General features: G+C 41.5%; 1 protein-coding gene across 1 annotated transcript in view; it reads right to left on the bottom strand.

Annotated features, from left to right (window-relative positions):
- Positions 1 to 15,767, bottom strand: part of GLI1 (GLI family zinc finger 1) — a 142,713-nt gene that overhangs the window by 73,090 nt on the left and 53,856 nt on the right. Inside the window, exon 2 of the mRNA XM_089482259.1 lies at positions 13,162 to 13,252. The gene's annotated coding sequence lies outside the window, so the exon portion shown is untranslated. The remainder of the gene's footprint in view (positions 1 to 13,161; positions 13,253 to 15,767) is intronic.

The raw sequence follows: 15,767 nt of genomic DNA on the forward strand, positions 1-15,767 counted from the left end.
AGAACCACTGGCCTAATATTTAACCTTTTTAAATAGGGAGGGTAAAGGAAGACATGGATGTAGCTTTTGTGGGCAGCATTCAAGCCTCCTCCTCAGGTTCCTTAGCCAGATTCAGTGAATCAGTGCAAGAGTCTTTTCCAGAGGTGATATGATAACCCTGTTTAAATATTTGTGGTCTCTTCCAACCCTGATTCTATGAAAAAAGTAATGTTTCCTACCTCTACTCCACATGAAACCACAGTACCATGAACAAAACTCCACTCAAATCAATTGCTATTCCGATTGTGCTGCTGAGCCTCTTTATCCCATGCCGGAAAAACAGAGCACCTTTCTTCATCTTCAACTTTGGAGGCCATTCTCCATCAGCATCACACATGCATGCTCTTTTTTGCTGATATACGTGCCACAGCAAGTCACACCCAAAAGCCAAGAGCTTTGTGATACTGTGGGAAAATGTCCTTTGCAGGGAGAAATGCAACAGGGTATGCAAAATCTTTTTAAATTGGGAGGGTAAAGGAAGAGATGGATGTAGCTTTTGTGGGCCACATTCAAGCCTCCTCCTCAGGTTCCTTAGCCAGATTCAGTGAATCAGTGCAAGAGTCTTTTCCAGTTTGGATCCAGAACACAAAAGTAAAGGGTTGGAGGAAGCGTCTCTTTTGGACATCTTCAAAAAGAGGCTGGACAGCTGCCTGCTGGGGATGCTTTAGCTGGAGATCCTGCATTGAACAGATGATGGACTCCATGGCCTATGAGGTCCCTTCCAACTCTATGATTCTATGACAATGGTCCAGTTTCAATGTCACTGAAAGAAAAGTAGCAGGACCCAGAGGCACAGAGAACACAATGAAGAACATGTGGATTCCAAGAGATGTGAGGTTCAAATAAGATATTCCAGAGAACAAATAAATAAACAAACAAACAAAGTCCCCGCAACACAACAACAGAATCAGCAAACATATGCAAAAGATGGGTCAGTGCTGCAAAGCAAAACAAGGCACTAAAAAGCTCCCAGGATCACAGCACATGTTGTGAGCTTTTGTCCATTTTAAATCACAGATTTTGTTCCATGTATTTGGGGGAGATGCTTCCCAAGTCAAAGGCATGTGGGTTTTAGCTGACCACAACAGCTCCCTTCTTGGACTTTACCTTCTGCCATGCCCCGAGAATATTGAGAGCACTGCTCCTGCACCACCACCCCTGCCCTGTCTTAGGCTGCAAATGCATTCTCATACTTGGGAGTTAACATTAACTCATTTTAATTCACATTAGGTTTTCTCATATTATTAAGATTGTGCTCTGCAGCCTTGTTGGATTCAGTCAAACTTACTGCCAAGAAGGTATGCAGAAGATGATGCTGTTAGATAACAGTCCCATGCATACTTATATGGGAGTCTGCCCCACTTAACATGGCACAGGCTATTGCCAAGAAAAGTAATGCAGGATTAGCTTTGTAGCACAATCCTATATATGTATAAATCAAAGGTAAGTTCCCATGTGTGCAATGGTACTTACTCTAAAGCAGGGGTTCCCAATCTGTGCCCCAAGAAGCCCCTAGGGCTCCACATGCACTTCCTAGCTGCTTCAGGAAAATGAAAGAAATAAAAATTGAATGAAATTAAAGAATAAGAATATATTCTTATATACTCCTAAACACCATTAACTTGTAAGACATAGGGTAGGCCTCTTAGGGGCTCCACCATAGAAATATAGACTCTAAGTCAAAAAGGTTGAGAACCACTGCTCTCAGGTAAGTGTGCACAGAATTGCAGCCTATAGTTATAGCTGAGAAAAGTAAGTTACCTGTGGAGGCTTTTTACAATGCAGAAACCCCTCCTATTAAGTTGTCACAAGAAGTATTTATTCAGGTTTGTTAACTTGGATTTTGTATAATCTATCCAGGTTCATAAATTTAGGATTAGCATTGTCTAGCTAATTAAGCAGAGCTAACATGGCCTGTCTAATTCGATGTTTTTTTCAGAGGAGTAGCATGGATTGCTTGATTCAAGAGTCAGCAACATGTGTTTGGTGCATCTATGTTCTGCAGTCCCAGCAGCACACCACCACTACTATCCAAACTGCCCAAATCACAGCAGCTACCACCGTTTCTCTTTCTTTCTTTCTCTTCCTATCACTTCAAGGTGGAAAACACTGGTTATTCCTCTTCAGTGTGACAGCAACGTATAATGTGGATGGGTACTCTATAACCCTTCTGCGTCATGGTTGCCACCAAATTTCATGGCTGAATTTTCACACCAAAGGCAGTAACAAATCCAACTGGGATGCACCCTTTTCACCTCAACCCCAGGATGTTGCTTTGCCATCAGAAGCACAGTTGTACTCTTATCACCCTGGTTTCAATCTTACCTTTTAGACCATGCTTTCCTCTCCAAAATATGTGCACACCTTTACTTTGGCCTTTCTGTACCACTTCTTGCAATCCTTATCATGCTCATTATCCCAGCCTATCCTGCAAGGCAGGGTAGGGCGATACATGTATAATCTCCCTGCTTGCATGGATGGGAAACTGAAATTCAGCTGGACTGGAATACTTGCATAAGGAAAGGTTGCTAAATTCAAAAAAGTTCAAAGAGAGATATGTGAGTCATCTTTCTCCCCTCTTCAAAACAACCAAGAGGCTGAGGTTTTCAAAAATAAAAATCACTTTTAATTTGACTTGCTTTGTTAGCCACGAGACCTGCAGCATTTCCCAAAGCAGGTTGACCCAGGCTTGAACCTTTGGAAAGTGAGAGATGGATAATTGAGGAAAATGAAATCTCCCTGCCACTCCTCACACAGTAACATGTATGGAGGGCCTGATTGAATGAAACCAGAAAATTCCACCCCAGTATTCTTTCTCCAGCCACAGCTACCCAGATGCACCTGAGAAACCTGCACAAACAGCACATGATCCTAACAGATGGTTCAAAACATCTGGCATACAAATGTTCTATGTGCTTCTAGATAGTGAGGCTGTGTTCTCAGCTGTCACTGCTCATAGCTATCGGTAATTGTGCCTTTCCTGAATGTACCCATTCCCTTCTTAAATCTCATCAAACCCACTGGTGCTATGTAACTGGTTGTTGTCTTGGGAGTACAACTCTGAAGAGTAGCAGACTCTAGTCTCACCCATCAGCCAGGGCAGCAAGGGTCACTAAACATGGCACACACTGCCTCCTAGGAAGAACAACATAATCACAAGGGGAGCCCAATGTGACCCAATACATCAGCTACAAAAGAAAAAGGTGTTGGGAGTACACTTCACTCCCTGCCATAAAGAACACCTCCAAGAACTTTGTGAGTTTGCTTTTTGATCCTTTTGCCCCCCAAATCCAACCCATTTTGTGTCTTGCCTTTCAGAAGGAGAAGAGGAACTGCCTTGTATGTGTATGTTATCTACCTATGTATGTAGTAAAATTTTACAGCCGATCTTCTATCGCAGAGTGGCAGGCAGAGGTGTCACTTGGGGGTGCAAACTGCATTAGGTGACAGCCCAGAAGCATATCCTCCCTTTCCTGCATGCTTACCACCCACACCAGACCTTAAACAGGCCCTCCAGAGGCCACAGCACCCCCCATCAGCAGCAGTCTGGGGGTGGGGGTGAGTGCCACTGGTGACAGGTACATAAAAACCCACCTGACAAATGTAAAATAGTGAAAATAATGAAAATGGTTTTAAATAGCTAAAAAGATAACAAACAATTTAACAAGTTTAAAAGACAGATCAAAACCAATTAAAGTAGTTTAAAACGATTTAAAACCATATACATCCAAGGATTTATGTAAAACCAGCTAGGCCCAAAGACTTTAGTGAACAACCATGTTTTCTCTTGGCACTGGAATGACAGTAATGGGCTTGCAAGGGTGATGCCAATCGGGGTCCGAAGAGAAGAGCATTCCTCAACTGAAGAGCCACAGCAGAGAAGGTCCTCTTCTATGTCCTCCCACAGTGTATCTTCAATAAGCTGCTTGTTATAACATGTTCAGACTATGTGTTGTGAGTGACAGAGAAAGTTCAGTGGTCCCCAACATTCGGTCCTCCAAATGATTTGGACTTCAGCTTCATTAATTCCTGACTATTGTCCAGGTTGTACTGTATATATATATACTTTTGGTCCTGGTATTTAAGGCCTTGAGTGTAAACTCCCCCAGTATTTGGCGGCTCTGCTAGAATGGTACTTACCATCTAGAAACCTAAAAACTACAGGCAAAAGATTATTGCTAGTTACTCCAACACATTCAGCTCCCTGAAGGCTGTGAGCTTTTCAGGAACTGGCCTGCATTTGTGGAACAGTCTTCCTTTGGATATCTGTCTGAAGACCTTCCTCTTTAATTTGCCAGATTAAGCTGCTGAGTGTGCCTAAGGCTGCTGAGATGAGTACCAACCAGTGGGGTGGTAGAGATTTTACCTTTAGTATATGATAGTGTTTGTCTTAATGTTTTGTCTTTAATTATATATGTCTGATGTTCCCCCATTTCGTGAGAAGGGTGTTATAAATAAACATATTCTTATTGTTGTTCTTGTTGTCAGTGGCGGTGGCTTCAAACTAAGGAAAATTGGGGGCTTAAACAGGCATTTTACAGGGACAGCTGTGTGATCGTGGCAAAGATTTTCACACACATCGCACTTAGAGAGGACTCATCCCGAAGAACCAGGAATGCTCCAAGAACAAATCATTCACAGGATTTGCCCACAAATGATTTGTTTCTGGAGCATTCCTGGTTCCTCCCAAGATAAGTCCACACTAAGTGTGATGTTGTGTGAAAATCTTCACCACAATCGTGTGACTGTCCCTGGAAAATGCCCGTTTAAACCCCAGATTTTTCTTGTATTATATACTCCAAACACTCCCTTTCCTGCTCACTCAGATGTAGGCTTTGTCAGGAGCTGGCAGAGATAAAACCTTCTCCCATTCACCATCAGACAACCACAGAGAGTGTAGGTTCTCTCCTCAGTTAGTGGGGGGAAACAGCAGTCTCAGAGACATGATCACTATGGGATTGGAGAAGATTTTATCACTCTTATGTCCCCAAATACAGCAGTTTTATTACTGCTGCTGGCTACTACCAATGGGGAAAATATTTCTCTTATAAGTCAGGGGACAGCCCTGCTGGATACCTGGGCTATAGAGGAAAGAGGGTGGACAAGGGTGTCTTGGGGCACCAGGCCCACAGGGCCGCTTTCAGTTTCAGCAAAGTTTCCCCTTTTGTTGATACTGGATGGAAACTGAAATAATACATCTTTTCCTCAAATGCTACAAGGGAAAATACTTTTTAGTGGTGGCTCCCTGTGGTCAAGTGCCCAGAAAGGCTTGTCTGGCATCTAAGTTATGGTGTTTTGGGACCAGAAGGAATACTTATAAACATTTTTAAAATGGCTATTATCACCCTTAGATCTGTTTATTTTACTGCTGGTCTTTCTATGGCTCTATGTGCTACATTGTTGTAATCCTTTGTTGCTGCTTTTGGTTTTTGGTTTTATCGTGTGCTGTTTTAGTCTGTATTCTGTACTGTATGATTTTGCCTGTGCAACACATAGAGATCTACCAGTTTGCCCTAAAAGTGCAGTGAATCTGTTGAACAAACTGTGAATTATTTTACCCCAAAGGTGCCATCCTCTTTTTGCCTCATCAGATGATAATTCTCTTTTGCATTTTTACGAATATACTCTTTAATAGTTCAGCACACTGATTTGGTATCACAAACTTTCCTGTACAGGTTCAGACTGCAATGCACCAAACTGTGGAGAGCCTTCCCAAAGTTTGTCTGACAAACCAAAGCCTCATGAGTCAGGTGGGGCACTCGCTGACCCATTTGCAAAGGTTTGAGAGGTATTGCCTAATGTTTCAGATACCTGTCTTACAACAAAATCAGGACTAGATCATCAAGTGGGTTTGTTGACATTCTGGTTCCTTCATAAGAAATGCTCAGCAATTCAGCATGTATGGAAATCACATGTTGCTTTTGCTATTTCAAGAAGAGCTGTGTGGACTAGCCATACCCTTCTTGAAGGCCTCCTTTGGATTGTTCTGTTTTAAGAACAAATCAACAGCAACAACAACAACACCCTGCAAAACAGCTTTCTTTCTTTCTTTCTAGATGCAAGAGGAAAATAGGGAGATTGATATGGTTTGGCTTCCCTTATTTTGGTGCTGGCACTGCTGCATTGGTTCAAAAAAGAACAGGCAGGCAAACAACCATTTTCTCATTTTTGTAACATCCTGACAATACAGTGCCTTGCCATCATCGCCCCAACTGTATTCTAATGTTTATTTCTAACAGCTATCTCTGAGCACTTGGGAAAAATTAATGTACAGTACCTGGTGTTCAACTGGCACATTGCCATGGCTTTCGAATATGTTCCTGAGTCAACACCTCTCTTCATGTATGCAGGCAGGCACGCACACATGTACCTTTCCCCATTGCCTGTGATTTTGAGTAACCATTTCGGGCCTATTGTATGGTGATTGAGGGGTTCAGGAGAATCACTTCCTACGGATACTATGGCAATTCCCTTCAGTGGAGAGCAAGGGAAAGCAGCATGCCTCTGTGTGAGTGTGTGTATATATAAGCATGTGAGCGTAGGAGCTGCATGCAACCAATGGGGAGGGAACGCCTGTTCCTGTTAGGAGTCACCCTCCACCCCTCCCTCTGCACAGCCGCCTCTGGCCCACCCAAGTAGCAGCCGATGGGCATAAATTTGAGAACCGAGAACTAGGGCTGGATTGAAGGGAACCTTCCCCTCTAAGTCTCCATGCCTGCCAAGAAACTCAAACCGAAACACATTCCCTTCTGGGCTTGCCTGCCAAGAAACCACGGCGCAGGGCCAGCAGCACTGAGGCTGCTCCACGTAAACACTACTGGAGGGGTGGCAAAGCTACTGTCCCCACTTTCTCCTCCATTTCCAAAGCAAGGCGGAGCTTTAATGCTTCATTTTGGATGGTGTACACCCACCACATACGCACATCTGGCTCCCTAGAGGGAATCAGAGTCATCTCTCACCCCCACTCTTCAAGGTTTTGGCTCCAGCAGGCCTTTGTTAAGAAATACATATACAGTATACAGTATGTACAGCTATTTTGTTCAAGGTGGGAACGTCTAGCAAGGCCCCCATGCTCACAGAAACCCCCTCCACCCCTTCAAAAATACAGCAAAAGGTACGTTGGGCCATGGGAGAGGCATCTGTCAGAGCTTTTCCATCTAGGAGAATCACAATTAGGAAGGCATCTAAGCACAGTAAAAATCTGGAATGCAATGTAACTGAGACAGAGAAAATCAGGGTTCACGGAACAAGATGAACACTACCCTTCACATTTCCATCAACAGGCTCAGAGTTTATAGAGCTATATTACTTCTACACAGCCTGGTAGAAATTTTTGGCTGAGGTTCAGAGAAATTAGGCCTAGAACCCATCAAATGAACTCTGCTGCCAGATAGGAAGTTATACTGCACACCATCAAATGTCATGTGGAAAGGCATCCTCCATCAAATGTCATGTAGAACTTCTTCTTGAGGAGATTATTACTATCAGGGACCTCGCACCTCTAGGAGCTTTACTTTCAGCTCTGGAAAAGTGGGAGTATAAGGGTGGGTAATGGGACATTTGCACAATAGTACTGGGGAAACCCTACCTACGTACTACCTAATAGCTCAATTTTGGCCCATAGATCAAGGGTAGAGTAGGGAGCCAAATAAAGTGATCCAAGGTTTGCTATCCAAGGCCTTTCTGTTCTCCCTTTTAAAGACAATTTCCCAAGATGACTAGCACACTTGACTATAATCCAAGAGTCCCAAATCATAAACCATTAACTAGAAAATCAGAGAACATTTGAAAGCAAGGGGATTAGCGGGGGGGGGGGGGTAATCACAGAGGTAGGTGGTGCACTCAATATCCAACCAACCCATTCTCTCAGTTGTCTCTCTGCATCTGCTTTCTTAAAACTTCCACCTGTCCACATTTTTCATATTTAGAAAGATCACATGATCTAGTTTTGAAAATAATCTCAGAGCTGGCCCTACTATTAGGCAGACTGAGGTGACTGCCTCAGGAAGCAGATTAGGAGTGGGCAGCAAACTGGTATTGATTTCTTTAGTATTGTATATTTGATTGCCTGAGCTGAGAAGAAATGCCTGTGGGATTTTCTGTCTCATGTGCCAAACAACCACCACTACTACTCACATACCCATCTAATTTTTCTTGGCTAGCTTTGGCTATTATGTACCTAGATTTGGAATGGGAGATGGGTAACATTTGGTGATTCAACCAACAACATTTCTTTGACCAGCCCTAGAAAGGCCTTGGTTTCAGTGACTTTTAGAAACTAGGTCCTCTGTCAAGGATTAATGGGGGAAATGTGGTCAAAGGGATTGAAATTTACATTAAGTTTTGAACTTAAAGATTTTTTTTATAAGATGATGTATAAGTTAAAGTTGGTATTTGACATCTGAGAAACTCTTCAAGATGTATAAAGGGACTAGTAATGCCTGCTGGAAGTGTGAACTACAACCAGGAACCTTCTATCATATGTGCTAGACATGTGACAAAGTGAAAAAGCTTTGGACTTTGATTCATAGATGGATATAAGATATACTGAAGATAAAACTTGAATTGAAACCTGAACTTTTTCTTTTGGACAATTTGATGAACAAGTGGAAATTAAACAGGGGAGAATTATACTGTATACGATTATGGGTTTGAGGCTTCTGTATGCACAGAAATGCAAGACAAGACAACTCTGTCAAAGGATGAGTGGATATTGAAATTGTATGATTTGGCTGAAATGGACAAACTGTCTTAATTAGAGAGAAAGCTCTGAGTAATTTTAAGAAAGATTAGAAACTTGTATTGCTTTCTTACAGATGCAACAGAGGAAATGTTCAGTTGTTGGATCTGAAGATTAGTAGGATTAATCTACAACAGAAATTTAAGATAGATAATAGAAGAAGTTTGAGATCATAAACAGCTTGAATCTCTCTTATCTGAAATTCTTGGAACCAGAAATGTTTTCATTTTTGGATTTTTGGGGGATTTTGGAATACCTGTACTTTCATATAGGTACATAATGAGATATCTTAGAACTGGAAACCAAGTATAAACACAAAATTAATCGGTGTTTCATATACAACTTATACACATAGCCTGAAGGTAATTTTACACAATTTTTAATAATTTTATGGATGAAACAAAATTTGTATAAATTGAACCACCAGGAAAAAATGTGTCACTGTCTCAGTCACCCAAGACAAAGGTTTTGGTTTTTGGAATATTTTGGATTCTGGAATTCTAGATAAAGGAGACTCAACCCGTCATTGTTACCTCCCCCCTCCCCTTTTTAATTTTTGTAGGTTTTGTGGGATAATTGTATTTTTATGTTTGTGTTTGGAATGTATGTATTTTTGTTTTGTTTTTGCTTTATTTATTTCCATTATATTTAGTCTTACAGTACAGAAGATTTCTCTTAATAAAATAGTGTACAAAAAAAAAGAGAAAAGAAAGTATATTCTTTATCCTCTGTCTGAAAGACTATCCAATCCAAGAGCCATTTCAAGTTTATAAACCACAAGAAGTAGAATGGGAGAGGCCCTATGGTTGCCCATCCAGACTTAGCACTGGGGCAGCAGCCTACACTAGCACACCAGTGACTGGGTCAAATATTCCCTTGTAGTCTAGCGAGAAATATATTTTTTTATTTCAATTATAGTAATGATACCAATTTGGGGGTGGTTTACATAAAACATGGTTTATGCACATTTTACAAAATCTTTATCATTTTTTGTTTTCTTTGGTGATGCATTTTGGAGTTCAGCCTATTAATATTTCAAGTATTCTGTTCATATATTGCTCACCCATGTTTAGAACTGTGAATTGTAACCAACTTCAACCAGCCCTACCATAATTTTTAAAAGTGTGTTTCAAGAAAATATGCTTCTGTAGGCCTCCAAAATAAATAGCCAGACACAATACCGACCATTACACAGTGCCCAGTTTCCCAACAGCAATACATATATTGACGTAGATCATTAAAAACAATTAGCACTTTAATGCCTATTAAGATTTGGTTTTGCTAGTTTTACCAGTGATGCCACAAGTGGACAGACAAATACAGAATTCACCAAGATTAAAATTTAATAGCACTTTGCCTTTTGAGAGCTTAAAGGCTCATTTACACACTCTGTGTCAAGAAGTTCACACTCTCAGCCTGCCATCCTTGCTGCACTTCTGAAGCACACAGCCTTCCTCCACCAGCGCTGGCAACAAGCCAATGCCTTGAGGTCCCTCTTAAATGAATAGATCCCTGCCCCCTTTCTCACTTCTTTACTTCTTCTTATTCATTTGTTCTTGTTTCAATCTGCCCATCACCCCTTTAAAACTTCCACCCCCCAATCTTTCTTTCTTCCTTCCTTTCTCCAGTTGTAATATTGTTCTCACCTTCCACAACTGAAAAATAACAAGAAAACTCCCTGATAAAATAATACTCTCTGCATTGTGTATGCAACCAAATCTTTCATCCAATTTGGACTTAAGCGTGCTGCTTTTTCTAGATCAGGCTCAGTGCCTTCCCATGTAGAGTCCTTATTCACTGGCACTTGACCAGCCCATCTATGCTTTAAATAGGCTGTATGTATAGGCTCCTTCAGGTGTGACCCTCAGTGCAAAAATCATCACATGGAGACAGTTTGTCCCTGCTCCTCCCATCCATACTGGGAATCTGAAGAGGGAACCTCACTCTGTACATGTAGACTCCCCATGTGATTCAGAACTGAAGGATTAGACAACCACATTTGTATTTCATTTTTTTGAAGGGCTGCCTTTCAGGATTTCTTGGAAACTCAGTTTATCCATAGCTCTACTACTGTTGATTAGGACCAGGCTGTTGAACGGGAGTAATCACGTGGAATTATGTTACTTGCCCGTTTTTAAAGTTCTTCTCTAGTTGCCAGTCTATTTGCAAAACCAATTCAAAGTGTTGCTGGTGTTAATTACTAAAGCCTGATGTGGTTTGGGACTTAGGCCACTTACACAATGTTTTAAAGGTATGTGAACCTGCCTGCATATTAAAATCATCCTCTGAGATCATTCTCTGCGGTCATCTAACATTTGGAAGTTAGATGGCATGTGATCAAAGAGGAGGCCTTCTTGGTTGTGGCACCACTAGCCATTGTGGAACACTCTTCCCTAGGTGGTTTGCCACTTGCTTAATCTGATTCTGGCGCCAGGCAAAGAGCTTTTAATTTGCCCAGATATTTAACCATGATAACCCTTCTTTAAACTCTGTTGGAATGTGTGGTTGCTCTGCTCTTTTAATTGGTGCTACATTGTGATCTAAATTATGTTTTGAATTCTTTATTGCCCTTATTATTTTGCTGACTGCCTTCTGTTAAGGTAGGCTCTCTGGAGTGATTTAACTGATTAAGGAGCTTAATGCTCGGCTTTTTAAACCAGCTCCAGCCTCCTGGGCTGGAGCTGGGCTTCAGGATGGAGGCAGGGATTATCACACACTAAATCGCCACCGAACCATCGGCCGCCATCAGACTGGGTCCCAGCCAGGTCCAAGCCATGCTCTGCCAGCACTTTTTTAGAAGTCAGAAAGATTTCTGACTTCTACAAAGTGCTGGCAGAGAGCGATTGGGACCCAGGTTGATGGCAGTGGGTGCCTGGGCGGTGATTTAGTGTGCGATAATTCAGCGCCCAGGAGGCTGGAGCCGGTTTAAAATACAGAGTGATAAATTCCAATATATCTATTAACAAGTCGAACCAGAATCAAGTAGTGGTCTGAGTGCTGGACTAGGATTCTGGGAGCCCAGGATTTGAATCCCACTTGGCCATAGAAACCCACTGGGTGACCTTGGGTGAGTCAAACTCTCTCAGCCTCAGAGGAAAGCAATGGCAAAAATCCCCTCTGAACAAAACTTGCCAAGACAACCGTGTGATGGGTTGGCCTTAGGGTTGCCGTAAACTGGAAACAATTTGATGGCACACCATCGCCACAACAACACTGCCCTGAGCCTTATTCTTAGCCCAGATAAGTAATATATAATTTAGAATATACAAATATAATCTTAAATTTTGATACTGCTGCTGCTGAATCCTTCATATTGATTTCAAGTTGTTGTGGAACAAATACAGTAATACCTCTCCAGGGTCTTTGCATAAGTCAAACTTTTTATTAAATCTCCTCTGAAGACAAAGCAATTGGAGGAGTAATACAAAAGAAAGCAAAAAGAACAAAATGGTAAAATATGGAGATGGCAACATTAAATTGTGTGTGGGGATTATTTACCCTGTTTCTGGGCAATGATTTCCGTTATTCCTATCCTGGGCTACTGCAGCTTCTGAAGGGTTAAGCGCACGTATGTATGTGTATGCTCACACCACACACACACTCACACACTGCTCACACTCAGAGAGAGAGAGAGAGAGAGAGAGAGAGAGAGAGAGAGAGAGGAGGAATGTGATGTCATGGCTGGATTAGCAAGCACTGCTGAGATCCCAGGCTTGATAAAAAGGCAGCTCAGAGCTGTGTGTGGCAAAATTCATCACTGACAACACTAGTCCCCCAGTGCGTTTCTTTTTGCGTGTGAACAGACAAGCCAAAGGCCTGGTTCTGAGAGCAGGGATGGCCCACGCTTATGTGCATCTACAACTGGAGCAAAGCACAGATATCTTTGTACAAGGAGTCAGCATGGATAGAGAAATGATTGATTAGATGGATAAACACATTTACAGACTGTTAGATTGGGCAAAAACTGGTAACATGTTTAGTGATTTAGTTGAAATGTCACTCCATACCCTTTCATCTTTGAAATGGGAGCTGGGCTGGCTGAAGACATTTTGCTATTTGAGGCAAAGCAGCAAACTGCAACACATAGCTCTAAATTGTGCCGTATAATTCGCAAGACCCACCACCAAGTTATTGTGAACCCTAAGGAACAAAACTCCTCAGGCACCTTCCCCTCAGCAGTAAAAAAAAATACAATTATAATTAGAGATGTGAAGAGCTGGAAGAAAATTGCTACCAATCCCTTTTTTCCAGGGGGGAAAATGAATTGTGGAATATTTTCTTTTAGAATGATGGATTTAAGACAAGTTGTTCTTATATTTACTCACCACCCTCATAAGATTTCTAAAAACAGGCAGATTTTAATGTAAGACTATGTACTGTACCTTTCATCACTGCAGTGACTGGTCTTGTATTCCTTCTCTCTGTTCTTTTGGTGGTTATGAATGCTTTATATCTGCTTGGCACTATAGAGGACTGAAGAAGACAAAATAACTTTTTTAACCAATATTGATTATTTCTGTGGTTTTATTGCAGGGTTGTTGTTGCTGCTGCTGTTTTTTGCTTGCTCCCTTTAAACTGGAACAAAAGAGGTTCCCTACAGTTCATGTGTTCCTTACAGTTCAGAATTGTGTAGCTCAATTTGTAATGATTTTTTAGAAATTCAATTTATAACTATTTTCTGAATAATCTTTACTTTTAATATGCTAGACATGACAGTTTTATTCCAATTTTCACTATACCCCCAATCTGCTGCCTGTGGCTGCTATCTCATGCTGTATAATCTTGTGGAAGTGCCATAAAGCAATATGGAAGTTGTCCATGTGCGAAACACAGAGTTGGAAGGGGCCTTGTGGACCATCAAGTTTAACTTCCCACTCAATGCAGGACCTCCAGCTTGAGTCTCTCTAGCAGGTATCTGTCCAACATTGTTCTGAAGATGTTGAGAGAAGGAGATTCCACCACTTCTCTAGGCAATTGGTATTGCTCTTACTGTCAAGAAGTTCCTATCTATCCTCCTGTAACTTAAAAATCATGGTCCTATCTTTGGGCAGCAGGAAAAAAAACCCTGTACACTTCTCTTTGTTACACCCTTGAAGTATTTAAAGAGTGCAACCATGTCACTCTTAGTTTTCATCAGGTGAACATGCCCTACCCTTTCAATCTTTCTTCGTATGTTTTGTTCCCCCTACTTCTTACCATCCTCACTGCCCTTCTCTGGAACCTATTCCAACTTTCCTATCTCCTTCCTAAAATGAGGTGCCCAGAACTAAATGCAGTACTCAAGATGAGGCCTGACTAGGGTAGAATACAGTGGGACTATTACTTCCCTTGTCTTGTAAACTACAGTTTGATTAATGTACGCTTAAATATCATTTGGTGTTTTTTGTTTTTTTTGCTGCAGCACTGCAATGCTGGGTCTTGTTCAACTTCTGATCAACAATAATCTCAAATTCCAATACCGATCAACAATAATCCCAAATTAAGTGTACTTGGTGTGTTTGGGAACGGAGAAGATGGAGGCCCAGGTTTTTCAAGAATATGTGCCTTATTACTGTAGAGATTGAAAGCAGGAGATTCTCTGGAGACCGACATCTATGGGGACTGTGGCCTCCACAGATGTCTGCCAAAGCATTCCCCAAATTTTCTCAGCATGCCAACACTGTGGAGAAAAGCTAGCTGTGGAGAATTAATTGTCTCAAAATATGTCCAACAGAAAAGCAGGGGACGCTTCAGGCCATGCTGGGCCCATGGCTAATAGAAAGCAAGGACGATGAGTCAGTAGGGACAGTGCAATTCAGACATCCAGCTCCTCACACTGAAATTGAGTTAACTCACGGAAAGGGAGAAACATGCTTACTTATCATACCTGCCGGTTCCTATTGCAACTGCAAACCCAACTTGGACCATAAAAAGCTCCTCTCTGTGTAATTTGTGAGAAAGCCATGCAAAGACACAAGGTCTATGAAACATTACATTTTATAACAGAGTGGTCAGCTTTTTAGGGATAAACATGTCAATCTCTATTTTACTTTATCTTGCATTCTCATTTTTTTAATCCCTGTCAAATTTTTAAAGGAATTTGTAAGGTTGAAAAAAAATCTTACCAAAAATAAGCCCACAAAAATTCTCAGCCATTTGTGCCGGTCAAATTCAAAAGGTATCGCCATTCCGAATACCAGGTTCACATTACACCTGCCTTCCATGCAGCTGTTAAACACTAGGAGCCTGACAGAAAACCCAGGTGGCAACCCTAATTCAACACCCCAGACATGGCTGAATGCGCAAGAATTAAAAAAAAAATCCTTTGAAGAGCCAAGCACTCAAAAGACCTCTGCTTGAGTGGGTGTGCTTGTCACTTTTCCTTCCTGCCATGTTCTGTTTAAACAAAAATTGTGAAGGAATTTGGAAGTTCTGGAAAGTCCTTACAAAAAGATGAACTGGACAAAATGATCTTCCATCCCTTGTGGGCTTGGAATGGAATGAGATGTTAGAGAAAGGGAAGGGTATGAGTGAACATGGATCCTAGCACAGCCACTGAGAGTAAAGGTGCAAAAACCAGGCAAAACAAAGTGTGAACAAGAAAGAAAATGCACTATCAAGACACAAGGAAGGAAAGCCTACAGAACTCTAGAGGCAGTGCTAAAAACAACAGTCCCTTCCCCAGTATGTAAAAATGAGTTTTTAAGCCAAACAAATAATTCAGAGATGTATGTTGTTCGGGAACCTTTTCCAACTTTTAGTGTTCCCAGACTCCCCTCCCCAACCAACCCTAGTGACACCAACCCCAGTAATATTTCTGGGGGTTGTTTGGAAAGTTACTTTTTCTTTTAAACCCTAAATTGTACAAATTCACTGTAAAGAAGCCAGCTTATTTGCATCTGTTTAATTTCATAGCGGTATTGATGTCTTACAATGAATTTCAAGTCAGTTTTCTTATAAGCACCGAGCTTGCACATTCAAGCCCTATGTAGCTCTGGGAGAAAGGGGG

Source organism: Sceloporus occidentalis, unplaced genomic scaffold (genome assembly GCF_023333645.1).
Source record: "Sceloporus occidentalis isolate IW3139 unplaced genomic scaffold, rSceOcc1.0.p SCAF_1, whole genome shotgun sequence".
In the NCBI taxonomy this organism is placed as follows: Eukaryota; Metazoa; Chordata; class Lepidosauria; order Squamata; family Phrynosomatidae; genus Sceloporus; species Sceloporus occidentalis.